The sequence below is a fragment of the Ambystoma mexicanum genome, chromosome 4p (assembly GCF_040938575.1).
Source record: "Ambystoma mexicanum isolate Mex_15411 chromosome 4p, UKY_AmexF1_1, whole genome shotgun sequence".
Classification (NCBI taxonomy): domain Eukaryota; kingdom Metazoa; phylum Chordata; class Amphibia; order Caudata; family Ambystomatidae; genus Ambystoma; species Ambystoma mexicanum.
Genome location: NC_090927.1, coordinates 288,925,320 through 288,944,186, shown reverse-complemented (window position 1 = coordinate 288,944,186; position 18,867 = coordinate 288,925,320). Strand labels below are relative to the sequence as shown.

Here is an 18,867-nt window from a genome sequence, read left to right as displayed (position 1 = left end):
TTCTCTCTCTCGCTCTTTCAAATTCTCTATGTCTTTCTGCCTCTTTCTCCTGCAATCTCTCTCTGCCTAGGTCTTCTGATTTATGCCACTGATATGGGTTGACCCTCAAAATGTGCAACACTTCGGAGTGTAAAGAGCCAATCCTTAATTTCGCTAGCCATCTTTTGTGAATGAATACCATGAAGAGGATGGCGGACACATCTACCATCAATAAACTTCGTCATGTATCATCAATCCAACTTGATGATTAAACCAGGTCAACCATTAACTCGCCAGTAGATGCGATATTCCAATAATGAGTTCAGTCTGTAAAGGGTGGTCAGTGAAAAAATAGAATGAAACGGACAAGCGTGCACCCTTCACCACATACATCAATAAGCGCGACACTGTGGCCACACCATCACAACTTAGTCTAGCGTGAGTTTTACTTTAGAAAGAAGTTTAAATGATGAAGTGTGACTGGGTAGCATATTTGGTGGGAGAGTTCGAGGAGAAGTTTAACTACTCAGGGGAGGGGGTTGTTAATTGGCAGGTGGAGGTCTGGGGGAGGAACTGTGTGTCTCGTGTGCTTCTTTCTGTTGGGTGCCAGACATGGACAGGCTCGGTAGAGGTGGCCAGAGCTAAAAGAGTCATTTCAAGGTAGGGCTGACAAAATATAGTTTTGCACTGTAACATGAGAAGGCGGTGTAGAAGGAGGTGGGGGGGAGCAAGACCATCCAAATGGGGTGATGCAGAGGATCACCCATGAGGTGGTGGAGGGACTGGCAAGGTCCACGGGCTTCAGAGGACCTACATGACATAATGTAGGGGAGAAATGTAGCTGCAGATAGACTGTGGCTTTTGCTGGACATTGACTTGATCAGCTTTGTGGTTGGAGAGTGGGTGGTGGGGACTCAGCGGGGAGAAGATGCTTAGGAAGCGTCGGGCACATGAGAGGTGGGTGAGATAAGGGCACAGGTGATGGTGCTGCAGGAGCCAGAAGAGCAATAGGTGAAAGAGAAAGATGTGGTCCCCAAAAGATGAAGTAGAGGCTGAGGTCCCTGCACCTGTTCCTGCCCTGACTGGGAGTGCTAGGCAGGCACAGGAAGTATGTATTACATTTCAGGAGTGACCATGGACATCCTCCTCACTCATGTCATTGCCCCCTCTTGATAGGTCTATGAGGTGCACCTCTTGATAGAGGTGCACCTCTTGATGGGTCTAGGAGGTGCACCTCTTGATAGGTCTAGGAGGTGCACCTCTTGATGGGTCTAGGAGGTGCACCTCTTGATGGGTCTAGGGGGTGCACCTCTTGATAGGTCAAGGACTATTTATGGGGAAGACTGTGAAGGGGGATGAGGGCACTGTGATGTGCAACCTCCACAATCTGCCAGCCAATGGTTTATACCTGGAAAGTGTTTCTCCTTGTGAACGTCTGCCATGTGCCAGCAGAGGACATGGTCTGACTAGTCCGAGAGTGCACGTTTCACCTTCCAGTGGCAAAGAATTCTCAGAGGATTTCTGCACATGGTCTATTTTCTCTTGTCTGCCACAAAAGATGGCAACTAAGTTAGACATTGAATACAATATCCTCCTGCCTTCAAATAATAAGTATTCCCTGCCAGTATTTTGTCTCATCACAAAGAGATGACACACAGAATTACAGCCACGGAATATAACTTCTCCCAAACAATTATATTACTTATTCTAGTCACAGCAGTATTTTGTCAACACAAGAATATGTCACACTCAGTTATAGCAATTGAATATAATTTCCTCGGGTCTTGCGCACTATGACCCTTTGACTCTTTTTTGTTTTTGTTTAATAAGTTTCATTAGATATTTTAACAGATACTCATTGTCTCATAAAACAGAATATAAAGCACATTACTTTTCAATGAATATTAAGAACAACTAAACCCAATGCGACTAACACTGCATGTCCTTTACATCTATTCATTGCCTATATCCGTTTATATACCTAAATTCAGTAGATTAGATATCGAAGCTCATTATAAAGACAATCGATCAAAAACAGTATCAACATTATTAGGTCATTGGAATATTACACGAGTGCATTGTCTGCAATCAGCAAGCACAGTACATTTTAGAACAAGTTCGAATGACAGAACAGGGAATAACATAGAATACATTACACATACACAACAAGTGATAAGGATAATAACGAATGTAATACATGTCAAATATACTACACAATGCAACAATCTTTACATATGTTCTATTCACACTAGTGACATTAAAACAAGCTGAACAATATTATAAATGCATGAGTCGTCTGTGGACATGTTGAAATATGATAAATAGTTAATAAGCAGATGCCACTTTGATTAGGATTCTGCAGAGTGTTGGTGAGTTAGCTATGCGTCGCTCTAATCTTTGTACATTGGCATGTTCTGCATCATTGGTATATCACCTTTCACCATTGGTATGATCGCAATGCGCTGTAGGTTGAACGCCCTTAGGGGACCGAAGTCCAGGTATAGCAACATTCGAGAAGTGCTAGTATGCGTGTGTGCCTAATGGCCAGTACTAATATATGGAGGGGTGGCCAAGTCCATGCTAGCCACCCATGTCGAGACCCACACAGAAGAAACTGCTGCGCTCACCGCTAAACAATACATTGTGCAGTAAGAGAAACAATGGAATTAACAAACGAGTGGCAAGGACACATAAACCAACGTACAGCCAGTGATACTCAGGGAAGGTATTAGACAGAGTAAATTATAAATACCCACGCTGACTGTACAGAAAGGAAACACAACAGGCAAAAGAACATGAACATATAATGCATGTGAAATGAACAGTGAAAAAGAGGGCAAAAGGGTAGATCAGAAAACAGCCATGTTTGCCACCTATAGAAATGTGAATTCTACAAACGCTGTGAACGACAATGTTACAGTAACAAGTCTGTCCAAATGTAATCCTTCCCGTATCCATACAAAGTCCAACACACTACAAATGTCACATTAACACACACTGTACCACTCCTCCAGAACACATCCTTAAAATTTTAGTTGGCTCCCATCCATGGCATAGTCAGAGTAGGTTTGTGAAGCAGTCATGTTGTTTTTGTGGAAGTTATATTTCCAGTGTGATGGGGAATTGTTTGTATTATGGAATTTTCTATAGAGTGTTCTTAGTTTGACATGGACATTCCCAACGTTTAGACTTTACATTTTTATCGGAAGTTACCATAGCTCTTTTTAGGAACTGTTTTTCCCACTGATGTATATATGCAATTGCCATTCTCTTTAAATAACAATCACACTTTTCAGTTTTGAGTGTATCAAATTATTGAGAACACATTTGTTATACACTGCACATTTTGGTTTCAAAACAGAATTTTCATTGTTTATCTAAGGAACATAACTTCAGTAAAATTGCAATTATAAGATTTAAATTACATAAAAACTCATGTGATGTGTTAAAAAAACATATATTCAATTAGGTCAGTACTTACCATATATTTGTTTTGCATTTTTCACTCATTAGCCAAAACTATTCTATTGAAGTACAGCTGGAGGAAGATGACATGTGATAAGACACAAAGCTTGTGGGTGTTGTTTGGATATTTACCCACCCATTGACTGCCCATGGCAATGCTAATCCCTATGGCCATTCCCTCCCAGGACTTTTGCCCACCTGGCTGAAACCATATGCTCCTGGGATCTCTTTGAGCTGGTCTATCAAGCAGTAACATCAAACTTTGGCCTGTCAGTGTTATTTCTAAGCAGGCTGCTGTTGGGAGTTAATAGCTTCACTGAAGTTGTAAGTGTGCTGCTGGTGTAATGCAAATGTCTTAACTAAGCAGGGCTTCAGCCACTTGAGTTATACATGTTCTTTGCACTTACGTTTTATTAAAAAAACAAGCATTGACAAAGGCAACCATATTGGCTTGTTTATAGATATTTGTAGGCATTTCCCTGGAATAATGTGTAAGCGCCTTATACATGCACAATAAATAGATAAATAAAACATGACCAGGTAATCACACAAGTTTCCAACTGCTGCCATCATATGGCCAGGTAGTACCACTATGGCAGTGCCTCACAAATTCCTGTCCCATGCCCACAGAAAAGCCAAAACTATATACTCATCTTTACCATGTTTGGCTTTCTTTACTGGGTGCATCTGCTGTGTGGCTTCCTGATAGCCCTAATTAGTTAGTGGTCTCCACATGATTGCCTAAATGCCTATACTCTGTGGATGTAAAACATAATGATTTTCAGGGGTTCAATCCACTTATATCATTCGACAACAGCTTGTGTTTGCATGCTCTGCTACTGTACTTTAATTTGTGTTCAACTAACGAGGAGGGCATGCTATTTTTTTCAGTGGCAAAGTGTTTTGAATCAGCTCCATAGCAACCACTCATTTGCAGCGGCTGACTACGGCGTCTCCTGATTATTCCACACACAGAGAAAAACACATAAACCCTTAATGACGAAAATGTACTTTGATGAATCAGTATTGATAGAAAGCTAGTCTAGGCAAAGACAACACAGATCCAGCTAAAGATTTTATGTAAAAGAGGCCTGGCCTGGCCGTGAAATCAATAGCAAGATCAATCAGCATGCCAATCTCAAGAAGTACTATGATTGTTGATCTTCAATTGGCCACGCTAAATCAATTCTCAATTTCCTTTTAATCAAAATGTAACATATGACAAACACATCCCACCTCTGTGAATGCAAGAGGAAAAAATGTGTTGAAACACATATCGTGGGCAAATGTAAATATAGTAGAAGAAAAAAGGCTACAAATGACTCAATTTCCTGCCTTCTCTAAAAGACCGACCACTCAAGACGACCTGTACACTAATGGCCAATTGTCATTCCTGGTGCAGGTAAAGACATCACTATGCTGATTTTCTCGATTGTCCTGATCCACACGCAGAAGAAAGCAGGGAGATGCATCACATTATAACTGCTGCACCCATATGCAGGCAGCTTAGCCTCGTTGTACCTGTTTGCCACCCCCTGTGTGTGCAGCTGGCCGGTGTCCCCCTGGTCCACTCCCCCCCCCCGGGAATTAGTTACACCACACATTGTGCTGTTGTTGGCAATAAAAAGGCTGTGGTTTTTATCGGTACAGATATGGTTATTGGTAACAGTAACAATACTTGCATATCATATCATATACCCTTTTGGGTGCCGGGTCCTGAGGTTCTCCCCTCCGACCCGTGCCGCCTTCGCTGTCCCACGACTTCTGTTTCTGGTCACCTTCTTCTCTTCTCCTTATTTCTGGGGTGGGAGGTAGTTCGGGAAAAGTGAGTTTTGGAAGGCACTGAGTGAGGTCACTGTGCACTTCCCTTTGTGTTTTGGGTCCCCGTGTAGGGTCCACAAAACTGCTGGTGTCTTGTCCACCAGCGCTGTCCTTATATGCACGTAGGTGCTTTCTTGGGAGCTGTAACCCAGCCACCAGGCCGGCACGGTGCCGACTGTCTGAGTCCCCCACCCCTTAGGGGATGGGGGAACCTTTTGCTCTGGTAGAGCTTCCTGCCGTTTGTCTTGGGTGGCTTCTCCCACCTCTTTGTGTTGCAGACGAGCAAGATGTGAAATCACACCCTGCCCGTCCGTTCTTCTTGTCCCCGAGACAGCGTGTCTCTGGGAAAGTTTTGCACCGCGTGGGGGGCGTTGGCCCGAGCGGGCCTGCGCCCCCCACCCTGAGCCTGCTGTCATGGTGCAGCCGTTACCCCGTCTTGCCTGGGTGCCCTGCGGCATTCCCCTTAACTCTTCTACTAAAATTGTAAATTCCTCTCTATACACAAGGAATATATTTGACCGTAGATGATTAAAATAAGGGAAATTTGTTTCCATATTTCCACAGTTCTGAGCGATCCAAGGATCCTTTCCAATGCCATTCAGAAAAAGAAAGTTTGTACTCAACCTTGCTCCAGAGGAAGCAGGAGATCCTCCATCGACTATTTCCCTCGGGGACTCTAATTCTTCCGGGAAGAGGTTCCTCAAGTATGGAACTAGAAAGGGGCTCTTTCTTTTAGTTTTGAATGGTGGTGAGGTCCTGATATTCTTTTTTTTTTATTCTGGGAAACATATTTGTGCTCGGGGAGTGAAAGGAGCTGAGACATCTTTACAAAAATTGAAAACCTAGCAGCCAAACAGGGGCCAATATCCTAAAAGCCTGCAGCTGCTTGCTATGCAGGGATGTTGACGTCTTAAGGTGCGAGCCTATTTCAGGGCGTACTAGTGAAAATCATCGTGCAGTGACAATCGCTGTTATCCTAATATGTAGGAAGGATCATAGTGCCATTTGTTGTTAATTGGACAGATATTGAGGTTTACCGAAATAGGAATTGTATTGTTTTTTTTGTTTTTGCAGCTGCCCCAGTAATCATGTTTGCGTTTATTACTCTGCACGTGTTAACAAAAGAGAGGTAACTTTTTAATGTATTTAACATCTCTGTTATTTAATAAAAGAAAAAGAACTAGTTTCTAGCAAGAGGTTTGGGCAGATGTAATCAGTGCAAATTCAAATCATCTGAACTTCCAGGTGTTTCAAGTTTGACCATATCGACATGTATTTTGCCGATTCGACCCACAATTAGAAGCTTGTATTGATTTCCTATTTACAGGCCTGGAGCACTGAGCTGGCCCTCGCAGGGTAATGGAGAATGTTTTTTTTTAACTTTTTTTTTAGATTCCCATTGCGGGAAATAGAATAACTAGTATTTCTAGGCTTGGTCCGGTGGATGGTGGTTTTAAAAATGCAATCTTGCCACACTCTTGCAGTGATCTCGTCTCTGCACACTGCCTTAAGTGATTAATGTGACTACTCTACAGGGGTGGACAGACCCCCACAGGTCAGTGCAGAATGTTTTTTTTTTCCTATCCGACCAACACAAGAAACAAAAAAAACAAGCAAAATACTAATTCACTGGTTATGTTGCAAAGTTTAAAAATAACATGTTGGCTGTGCTACTGAACCACACTACTGGTGGTGATCCTGTGATGAATGAACTACTGCTCTGCTGGAGTACAGGGGTGAGTTGTGGCTAAACTGCCCATTCAGCCCCCACACTACGACTACACCAGCATTGACCCCAATCAAAAAAGGTGTACCAGGCACAGCCTGAAAAGCATACCACCTTCGCCGTATGCGGTAGCGCAGGCCAAGGACATCTTCAGGAGGGGTGTGAGCCGATAGCAGTAACAACCCACACTACAAAGAATAAAAGAATGTCCAATCAAGATTATATAAAACTATAGACTTTTAACTAAACAACAATAAAAAAATGCAAATCTCTGCACTATAGGCACAAGCAAAACCCACCCATCTAAAGAAACACAGGGAATGCAAGCTGTTGTGGAATAGCACTCTGCGCAGATGCACAATGCAAATGTTCAAGAATGTGTCTTGTGAAAAAAAAGGCAGAGAAGGGAAGTTTTAATTGCACTACGACCCCAAAACCAGGCCATGGGGTCAGGGTCTTGTCACAGTACCTTATTTCTTAAACTAGGGGGCTCAATGGCATCTAGTCAAACTACAATGTGCTTTCTGACGGTGAAGCTGGCATGGATAGAGTCAGTGCTTAAGACGGTGCAAGTATATAGGTACCAACAGGTTCAATTAGGTGGTGTAAGGAACTCATGGTGGCAACAGTAAAGACATACACACGTGATCACAGTTCAAGGGTGTTTATGAAACTGTATAAATGGGTTGGAAAAACGCATAATCTAAACCTAAATCTAAGATGGGAACAAGTTACAACCACCAAATAATAATAAGGCAGTCCTAGTGGTGTCTTGTAAAAATAAAAGGGTTCTATACTCAAAAGAAAAACTATTGCCAGTCCTTACAGCTAAGATACAAAAATAGTGTGGAATAATGTTCACAAAAGAAAGAAGTGTTCACAAAAATGATAAGTCAGAATGGTATAGCGAGACCTCCCTTCTCTGCGTTTTTAGCACGGGACAAGACAGGCCTCTTGACTACAGCACACAACTGGGCTTTTTCAGCACAAGGCTATTTTTCTTCTCAGCAATATCAGGATCTGCGGTGGTCAAGTCTCTTTACCATAGGTCTCTTGCCTCCTAGGGCCTGATGTGTTCAAAAGTACCAAAATAAAAGTTCCTTTCCGTAGGTACATTGGGTGATGACCTTTCACCCCTGGATCCCACTCTTCTGGGCTCAGGCCCTTCTCGAATGTTAGTCTCCCCCTGTCGGGTTCACTGTGGCTTTTTACTCAAAAGATTTCACCTGTTTTATTCACGAGACTCAATGTTCTTTTAAACAATCTTTCACTGTGGACATCCCTCAGCCCTCACTCTTTCTGAACACAATGCTTCCGAGGTGATCATGCGTCATCCCGTTCTGTAGGCATTCCTCAGCTGGGTTCACACTTGACAGCTATACAGTTCATTCATTTTTATCACAATGCAGGATTTACTTCTCTTAGCTTTCTTCTTGGTTACGATGGCCTTCCTCGATCAGGCTCAGACCATCAATGTATTGCAAACATCCCTTGGTCGGGTTCTTGCGTGTCATTTTAACACATTTCATGATCTTCTCATCTCATTTAGAAAACCGGGTTTCTCTTCCCCTAGCTATCTTTCGGCATCCCTCTTTCGGGTTCACACTTGCGACACCCTTTTTGGGTTCTTTTCCTGGTGTCTTTCTGTGTCCCAAATCCCAGTCAGGCCTCACGTACGTCAATGTTTTCAGGGTGTTTCCAACCACCCTGTTTCGCAGGCATCCCTCAGTCGGGTTCACATTTGCCTAGCCCCCAGTCAGGCCTCACATACTTTTGGTTTTGGACTTCCGACTGTACAAGGATTTTACTCAACCATTGTATGACCACTTTGACATCTTACAACGGCTCACCAATGACCCTCTGGCATTTGTAGTTTTAACAAAGAAAGGGGGGACCAAGCAGAGTCTTTCGATTGAGTGCCCATGTGGCGCCAGACCACTCTGCCACTCTTTAGCTACCCTTTCCCTGCTGTTTTAACAGTTTTGTAACACACACAGTCTTTGTTCTTTAATTCATTTTATGTTGCCATTTGAAACCTTCGCTCAACATAGTTCGCTTTACTATCGGTTCTCCCTCCGACTGACCGGTGGTAATGAACCATTTGGCGTTTCTTGTCTCTTGAGTCAAGGATGATACCACAGTAACAAGGTCTCTCCCTGCCTTGGTTATCAGTGTAGGACAGCTCTGTGTACCATTGTCATCTGCTACACCACACGCTAGCTGTTATTCCCGGTGTTAGGATTCCTTTCGCAGAGGCTTTGTGGGTCTGGGTCAGAAAGGGCAAGAGCACTTCTCTCCTTGTCGTCCTTTCGGTTCCAGCTGCCTTTCTCCTCCTCTTAAACTGCTGTCCTGAAATAGCTGACTGGTCTGCCTTGCTCATAGTGTGCTCTCGTGCTCCACCTTTTATCCTTGTGGGGAAGGGAAAGTGCTATCAGGTGTGTGTGGTTATTATCAATTGCCTGATTCTGCCTGACCCTTATGTTGGGACAGGTCAGGTAAACAGCTCTAGTGTTAGTCCGTTGTTTGTCATAGTTTAATAAAGTGTTCATATCGGAAAAGGGGTGGGGTTAGAGTTTCTGGATATCCTAGGGGGAAGGATGGAGAAGAGTTGTTATAAGGAAAGGGGTACTGCATCTCATGCGTCAGTGTCCCACTTTCACTCCCGAGGATCCCTCATCCAGGTGATCCTCCCGCACTGGTCCACCCCCAGGAATTGGATCCAATAGCGATGGGCATGTCCTGGCCAACTGGATGACAGATCCCCGGGAACTATTTGGGGAGACACCTTCAGGTTTCTCACAGGTCGGGTCAAAATGATGCTTTTGCTGGGGCAAGTCAGTGAGTGACTGGATTGCTTCTAGTGGGTCGAGTCAGTGGTGAAGTCAGGTGGAGACAAAGTTATGCAGTGTTGATGTGGTGCTCGAGATGCAGCAAGTCAGATGTTTTCACAACATTAAGCCAGCGCTTGAGGTGAGGAAGCATGGTGTGAGATGGTTTTGAAATGACTCTAAGATGCAGTTAAGCAGCTCAACGTATGTGGAGTACCAAAAGCAGCATTGTGGTTTATGTGTCAGCTTGAAGGGCATTTAGCATGGTTAAAGTGTCTTGAAGGTGATTCAAGTTGGTGAAACAAAAATCCAGGTGCTCTTGGACCAGGGGAGTCCTTTCTGTTGCATTCCCACTCTGGGAAGGTTGGCTAGCACCTACAGGGAATCCTTAACCTCTAGTGATAGGGTGCTGGTCACATTGCAGCCACAGTGAGGCTTTGTTCCACCAACAGCCACCCACTGACCCCTGGGATGGCTAGGGGCCAGAGCTCTCCTTGGATGCCTTATGTCTTCACCTCCCTGGCATTTATGGAATAGCCTGTATCCTCAACAGAGGTCCAAATGAATTATTGTTCTTGTGGTAGTCCTGAGATTAATCAGTCAATGGATGGGGGTCCCCTCTCCCGTAAAAACACAGATGAGTGGACCAAAGCAAGCTTACTATAACGTATACAATTCCTGTTGTTGTTACAAGGCCTATCTTCTTTCTCTGTCTACTCTCAGTCTGCCCCATCTCATGCCTGATAGCTTCAAAAGGGTTCCAGTGATCTCGGGAGGATAGCTCAGGGGCAAGGTGCTCACCTTGGAAGCAAGATGACACAGAGCAACACAGGTTCGATCCACGGGTCCATGCTTAGAAACCTCTGGGTATTAAGCGCGTTATAAATAACCAATCATATCATATCAGTTCCATACCGTCATTTGAGGCTGGCTTTGTTATGTAAGGGCTGCCTCCGGAGCATTGGTCCCAGTACACCTCCTGGGGGGTTACCCGTCATGCAAGGGAATCAAAGGAAAAGCATTCTGTCTGATGTTCAACATGGCAGCTGTGGAGTCAGACAGGCTAGGCACCAATATACATCAATCCGGTCATAGGTAAGCCCTGCTCACAGACCTGACACTGGTGCGATACCAAATCGATACGGGTTACTAAGTGTGTCTCTCTAGCAGACACCATGCCAAATCGGGCATGGCATTTATTTACAGATTAACCTGCCATCGGATTGTCTAGATCATGCAATCATTAGAATTTAAATCTGAGGTACAGATGGTTAAAATGCCACCGCTGCCTGCAGGGACTTTGTCCTAGCAGCTGTCAGGGATACACATTTGACCATTGAGCCTGCTCTGTACCACTACAGAGCTAGCACTGTAGATGTAATGAGAAAAGTTACAGGAAGGCACATGCATGCGCTACAATTATGGCATGGAACATTTTGAAAAGGGGTCTGTTTAGCAGACCCCCCTTCAAGAAACACAATTACCTACTTCATTTCAGGAAATAAAATCAAAAAGATCTAGCTATCCTATCGTCAGCAGATGGCATTCTGTCACAGATTCTTAAAAATCTCAAGTCAACCCAACATTAACAGGACAGGCCTGCAAACAATCATGGGTCATGTTTGAGGTTGTTTGCCGAGGAAAACAAGTAGTATTTTAATTACAATTATTTAAAAGAAATCCTGAAATAGAGAGCAAAACAAATGTGAGCTTAGGATTATGTATTAGGCTGATCTGTTGTGAATATTATATCGACCTGAAGTCCATTTTTGTGCCACAAATATCTTTATTTGAATGTATTAATTAAAATACTTGCTACATGCTTAGATTCTCACACATTGTAGTGGGATCATGGAGAAAGCTATTCATTTAGAACAAAACATGGATTGTATCACCTTATACAATACACTGAGTAAGCACCGTGAACTACTTCCCAACGATTTGCCATTTTGCTGAAGGGGAGACTTCCTGGCTCTTGTGTTCTGTCAGTTTTACCACATCCATACCTGTGATTAATTCATATTAGCCTGGATTCACTGCAGAGGCTTTCTCATTTAGGCAGGTTACAGTCGATGAAATATCAACAATTGTTGAAAATCTCAAACCCACCTCATGTAGGGGCTACATTTTTCCCACGTCCTTGTTTAAAAAATATTTTTCCAGCATAGGAGCCACCGTCACGACATTCATAAACAGCTCGTTTCAAGAAGGGGTAGTTCCAGAGTGCATTAAGGAAGCCTGGATCACCCCTTTTTTTTAAAAAGGAAGGGATTGATTCGAAGGAACCTTTGAACTATCGCCCCATGAACAATGTCCCCTTTCTCCTCAAGATCATTGATAAAGTCACCTGCACACAATAGGACACTTGTGTGGAGGAGAAGGGCCTGTTGTCTGGTAGACAATCCGGATTCAGGAAAAATCCTGGTACAGAAACGGTGCTGGTAGATGCCAAATCTATGTTAACTGGAATTTTTGATCAGGGGAAAGTGGCAATGTTGCTGCTGTTAGACCTGTCTGCCGCGTTTGATCTTGTTAATCATGATAGGCTGTTGTAAAGGCTAATTGAGTTGGGCAGATGCTAAAAATCAGCAACAAACTGGTTTAGATCTCTCTTGGATCCCAGGAGAGTGAAGGTTGTTCACAGGGATTTTAAATCAGAAGAGGAGGTTCTTAATTGTGGCCTCCCTCAGGGCTCCAGTGTGTCCCCACTTGTCTATCAAATCTATTCCAAGCCGTTTTGATGTACTGGATGGTCTGGGTGTCAAATGTGCAGAGTCTTTGATGCCATCAAGACATGGATGCAAGACAACTTCTTGGCACTTAATGACAAGAACGCGGAGATCCTGATTGCCGGCAGTATGGCCAAACTTAAGTCCCTCCAACCTCAATATGAAACATTCTTAGTTGGAAGAGACACCATCCAGATCTCCAGCTCAGTCAAGCCACTTGGTGTAGTCTTTGACAGCAATTTAAACGTTGAAAAGCAGGTTGCTAATATAAGTTCCAGCTGTACTTATACAGCACATTTGTTGTGTCCGATCCGACTGTACCTCTCAGAAGGAAACAGAGCCCTAATAGCGACAGCAACTATCAATTCAAAGATTGACTACTGCAACGGCTTACTAGTCGGCACTACCATATATTCCACGCTCGGAGGAAGCTGCACTGGCTTCCCGTTCATGAAAGGGTCCATTTTAAAGCTTCCTGTCTTGTATACAAGTGCCTTGCAGGCACTGCCACCAGGTACCTTCAGTCACGTATCAAGAGATTGCCATGCAGATGTACCTTGCGTTCTAATGATAGGGATCCCCTATCACAACCTTGATTTAAACTGAAGACATATGGGGATTTGAGCTTTGATGCCTGGGGGCCAAGAGTTTGGAACAGTCTCCCCCTATCCATCAGACAATTGCCATTGTCTGCTCAATTGAGGAAAGCACTTAACACCCATCTGTTTGATGGAGGTGGTACGTAGGCTTTCTGCCACCACTGACCCCTCACTGACCCTAACCGGACTGTTACCCTCGGTAAATCTCTGCTATCTGTTTTTTGTCTGTATTGTCTGTCGAGCGCTCTGAGGCCCGTGGGCGAGTTTGCGCCTTCCAAAAATATATTAGAATAGAATAGAATAAAATAATGCAGGCCTGCTCTAACATGGTACTCATGTACAAACATGAAGAGTGTGTGCACAAGTGGGAGATGAAAAACTGCCTAAAATTGCTGTCTGAGCCTCTGACCAGCAGCGCTAGAGATCCATATCTGTGCTGGGCATCCGTTTTGTGCCACATAACAGCACGCCCTTACTTGTCCACATTTGTGATCCTGGCACTGGGGGTGGCCTGGTAACGCTCGCAGCTTGCTCTTCTTGAAACGATGCACTAGAACTATGCCATACCCTACCCAGAAATACTACCCACTGTACAGTACTCCTAATGCTCAGTCACCCATGTCTTGTTCAGGTAATTCAATGCAAGCTGTTGCTACTACTGTTAATCTGCACTATGCACAACTTTTAGTTGGTTGATACTGCAAGATCCCACCAGCCTGTGTCTGACCACATGACCAATTTGTTGCTACTCGCCACATTCAAAATCTATTATGAATCTACTAGCACCATGTTTGGGGAAATGAGGACAAATAAGATCAGGTTTGCAGACAAAATAAAATCATCCTAGGGGCAGAACTGTGAAGGAGGAAGCACAATATTATTCTCTCCCACATAGATCAACTTCATTAAGGACATTCATAGGCTCAAAACCTGCCTCTCACTGATCCAGTCTTACATATTGTTAAGATGTGGGTTTGGGGTTATAAATAACCACTCAGGAGCCTTGTTATGTTTAGGTATCTTTAGTACGTCCACAGGAACACAGGTAAGTACATTAGGTATAATACAGGACAAGTTCATAGGGTAGAAGCATCCACCGGTCCCCTTTCTCTTAGGCTTCAGTTCTCAACTGACTCTCTGTGGATTCAGAGCAGCTTCACACAATAACATTCCACAGCCAACACTCTATATTCCACACTACAAGCCCACACACATAACAGGGAAAGACCAGAATAAGTAAAACCCAACACATCTCCCCCCTTACATAGCAATATAGAATAATGAAGAGACAGAGAATGATGGGCACTAAACAATTTTGAACAGAAGGATGATGGACACTAAACAGTTTGAAACTAAACATTAAATGAAACACAATCTACAGACATCCTCCTAAAATATACCCATACAACAAACTGTTCCTAGCAAAAAGCTATCCCCTACCAAGTCCTTAGAAAGCTACAATTAGCTAAACCAATCCCAACAATCACCAGAACCATAACAGGCCTTTTATGGAACTCAACTTCAAGTGAACCAGCCCACACTCTCATGCACAACCATTTCCACCTACCTCACAACAATATTCCTACATCATCATTCACTAGCAACAAATTGTGTTAACACAATATACCGGGATAACCCCACTATCTGCCTAAAGCATAACATTTCAACTCCACTATGGGCGTACAAAAACACCCTCTAGAGAAACAAATGCTCACAACTGAGCATATTCCAATTTCCACCACTCCACCACTCCAGGCACCATGCCTGAGCTACTGAATGCTCACCATGTGAGCATCCCATGCTCACCATAGAACAACCAAAACACGCACTAATATTTCCACCACTCCAGGCACCATGCCTGAGCTAATAAATGCTCACAATTGAACATCCCATGCTCACCATAGAGCAACCAAAGCTCACCTTACTCCACCACTCCAGGCACCATGCCTGAGCTAATAAATGTTCACCATTGAGCATCCCATGCTCACCATAGAGCAACCAATAACCTCCACTCCACCACTCAAGGCACCATGCCTGAGCTACTAAATGCTCATCATTGAACATCACATGCTCACCATCGAGCAACCGATAACCTCCACACCACCACTCCAGGCACCAAGCCTGCAAAAGAAACGTTAGTAAAGTACCCCATCTCTCTGATGGCTTAATATGTAATAAGTGCTAAAAACAAACTCGTCCCTTTTGGCAGCTGACACAGTGGATCCACTTGTAAACTTGCACAATTTCCGTTTATGCGGATGCCACGAAACAGGAACTTTGATCCAAATGTTATTTACATTCCATAGAAATGCGATACACGCCGTAAACCTTTTTGCATTTGTTGCAGTCCATTTTCTTGATGGATCCTTCATGCTACACAGATGAACCGATGCCACAGACCCGGAAGTCCAGCACATTACAGGCACGTTGGAGGGTGCACTTTTCGAAACTGCCATCGCTTTCTTTTGATGAAATGCTCTACATTGCAAAGACTCGGAACGTTGGAATAAACATTCTGCACTCGCAATTGTTACCAACACCTTCAGCCACGCAGTGACGTCACCACAATGAAGATGAGAAGAGCCACGAACAGAGCTCTCCAGGCCAACCGTCGCACTCAGGACTGATGCCCAACTTGATAGACCACAGCAGTAATATGCCAGCGCAGCTGCACCTCGACTATATTCCAGGACGGTAATCATTTTGGGACACAGATTAAATGTACAACGTTCGTCGGAGCGCTAATTGAGCTCTAAATATGAGGTGCAATATACTTTCCTCTTCTTATTTCCCCAGCCCCTTGCGCGCTGTTAATGACTCATAGTGCCAAAGTCATCTACCAACCAATTCACAGCCGCGCAGCGCAGCCCCTGACAGCACAAATAAACCCTGCCTCCTTAAATGCAGGCAACTGGGCAGGCTTACCTTAGGGGCCGGGGGGGGGCGGTGGATGCCTCTGTGGTTCCTGCTCCTTACTGGTGGGCAACCTCCTTGCCTTCCCTGTGTCCTGGTAACAGTCCTTATTTGTACAGCTAGTTTCCTTGTTCCTTTTCTGTTCCTGCTCCCTTCAGTTTCCAAACATCCTCGTCGCCAATGTTAAGATGTGGGTTTGGGGTTATAAATAACCACTCAGGAGCCTTGTTAGGTTTATGTATCTTTAGTAAGTGCACAGGAACACAGGTAAGTACATTAGGTATAATACAGGACAAGTTCATAGGATAGAAGCATCCACCGGTCCCCTTTCTCTTAGGCTTCAGTTCTCAACTGACTCTCTATGGATTCAGAGCAGCTTCACACAATAACATTCCACAGCCAACACTCTATATTCCACACTACAAGCCCACACACACATAACAGGGAAAGACCAGAATAAGTAAAACCCAACAGATATCCAGTTCATTCTTGAAGCTCAACCCCTCCAAGACTGACTTCCTACTACATATCAACAACACCAAACACCCAGTCATACAGACATGGCAACCATGAACTCTGGGGCCTTCACACCCGAGCTCATCTCTTGCGGCAAGTCCCTCGTGTTCAAACATCTCTTCTTCAGGAGAAACATAGCTAAGAAAACTCAGAAAGTTTGGGATCAGCTCTCCCATCTCCGGACAGCTTTATATCCACTGTTCAGGAACTGGTCCTATCCCACCTGGATGGGGGCAATGCACTCCTCGAATGCCTCCCATCATCCTCCCTTGCGCCCCTGAGAAATGTCCTACACATGGCCGCACACCTCATCAAGTGTCTATGCAGATACAATCCCATCACCCCCGGCCTTCATCGACCTTCACTGGCTCCCACTGCACACACAAATCACCTTCAAGTCTTGCTGAATCATCTAGAAGACAGTCACCCTTAAGTCACAGAGCTTCCTCATGGAAAAACTCTGCATCTCTGGTGGACAGTAGCCAGGACACATGCAGACTTGAAATCCTCCAATGCAAATAGGAAGGGACAAGAAAACAAGCCTTCTCTGACTACACCCAAAAACAATGGAACCTCCTCCCCGTCGGCACCAGACTCGCCCCGATCCTCCTACAATTCAGAAATGAACTCAAGACCCACCTCTTCAAGCAGTCTCTCCTCCTCAACACCTAGGCATCACGTCGCCCTTCGTGCCACCTTACTCGCTAGACGCTGCCTGCCCCTTTCCTCCCTGCCACCCGGTACAGCTGTACCCATCCTCTGTCACCCTCTGTATCCAACCCACCACTGTATATCTGTTCTATTATTACCACTGAAACGCACTCTGTTATGCATCTGTAATGTCGGGTACCACCTTTGATGTCACTTCATCCTTCTCCTCTATCTTCCCAAAAGCTTTGGATTATGTACTGATCTTCCCTCTCAGAGGCAGCAGGCTATTGAGGCGATATGCCCGAGGTGGCAGGCCGACCTTGTAGGTAATGGCCCACTGACCAAGTTAAGGTGTCAAGTGCAGCAAGAGACCCTTAATGAGGGCGGTGGTGCTATTACCGTAGGGGACGGGCCACTTCCAAGGGGCATATCACCATTAGCACCCATGTAGTTTCCTGCACGGGTGCAAATAATTATTTTTTAAATAAAACAAAATTAAACTTACCTTTCCTGTCGGCCCGACTGAAAGCCGCAGTCTATTTTCAATATTGAAAATGCACTGAGGGACAGAAACTGCCCAATGTCACACGGGAAAGACAAGTTTATGGTTTTGGTTGTTTTTGAAAATAATACACCATGAGCACCCGTGTAAGGAACTACACAGGCCTAAGGTGAGTGGGAAAGGGAAGCGGGGAAGGAAAGGGGGCATTGGCTGCTCAGGCGGCTCAGAACGTGGGCTTGTACCATACTGTACAGCCTGCATTCCGAGCGTCCTGATTGGCTGGCAGCCCCCTTCAGGGTGTTAATGCAGAATAGAACCTCTGACATCATAGAGATGTCATCTGCTGGCCACCAGAGTTCTATGATGAGCAGTTGAGAGAGGCCTGACTTGAGTGGGGATGGGTTCTGTTTGTTGATCTTGCTACATGATGTGACTAGAAGTGGCTGTACTTGAATAAAGAGCCCTACATGAAGAAGTGTCGACCTGTGTTCATGTGCATGCAATCTTTAGATGTACTTTTCAAGGCAAGGAGGGGGGAATTGATGGATAACAATTTCTGAAGATTGTGTAGGTTAAGTAAATGATAGGATGTAATTTTTTCGGGTTAGTGATTTCACAATTTCCAAATTACATTTTCTCCAGTCATTATCCCTTATATTTGATCACACATTTCTGCAGGCATATTGGGCACAAAGCCATTACCCAATCAAATCAATGTACAACTGTAATTGTATATTACACCAAAAAGTCTCACTCACCTAATATAACTGTGTGTTATCCTGAATATGGTTATAGTTGGTTAATATGGTTAATATGGTTATATGGTTATAGGTTTCTACTGTGCCTTGAATGAGTGTTCCACTATTGAGGAAAAGTATACTTGCAGGTTGGTTTACAAAGTGATTCCTTAACTGAGTTTCACTGCATAACTTCTAGGGTCTACTACCCTTGTATTACTGAAAATAATCAGAAAGTAACTTATGGTTTTTGAATAGGTGTGTCCTATACTAAATGTGTTCTGATAATGTCTGACCTGCCTAGAAATACTTTTAGTTTTCTATTCAAGGTGTTTGGTTTGGTATGTGTACCTTTAAGCATTGTGTTGTGTTTTTATAATGTGTTTATGACTCTATGACAA

The 18,867-nt window shown here is 44.1% G+C and overlaps 1 protein-coding gene across 2 annotated transcripts in view; it reads right to left on the bottom strand.

The window, feature by feature from the left end:
• Nucleotides 1–18,867, bottom strand: part of OPN5 (opsin 5) — a 533,338-nt gene that overhangs the window by 231,062 nt on the left and 283,409 nt on the right. The window lies entirely within an intron of this gene.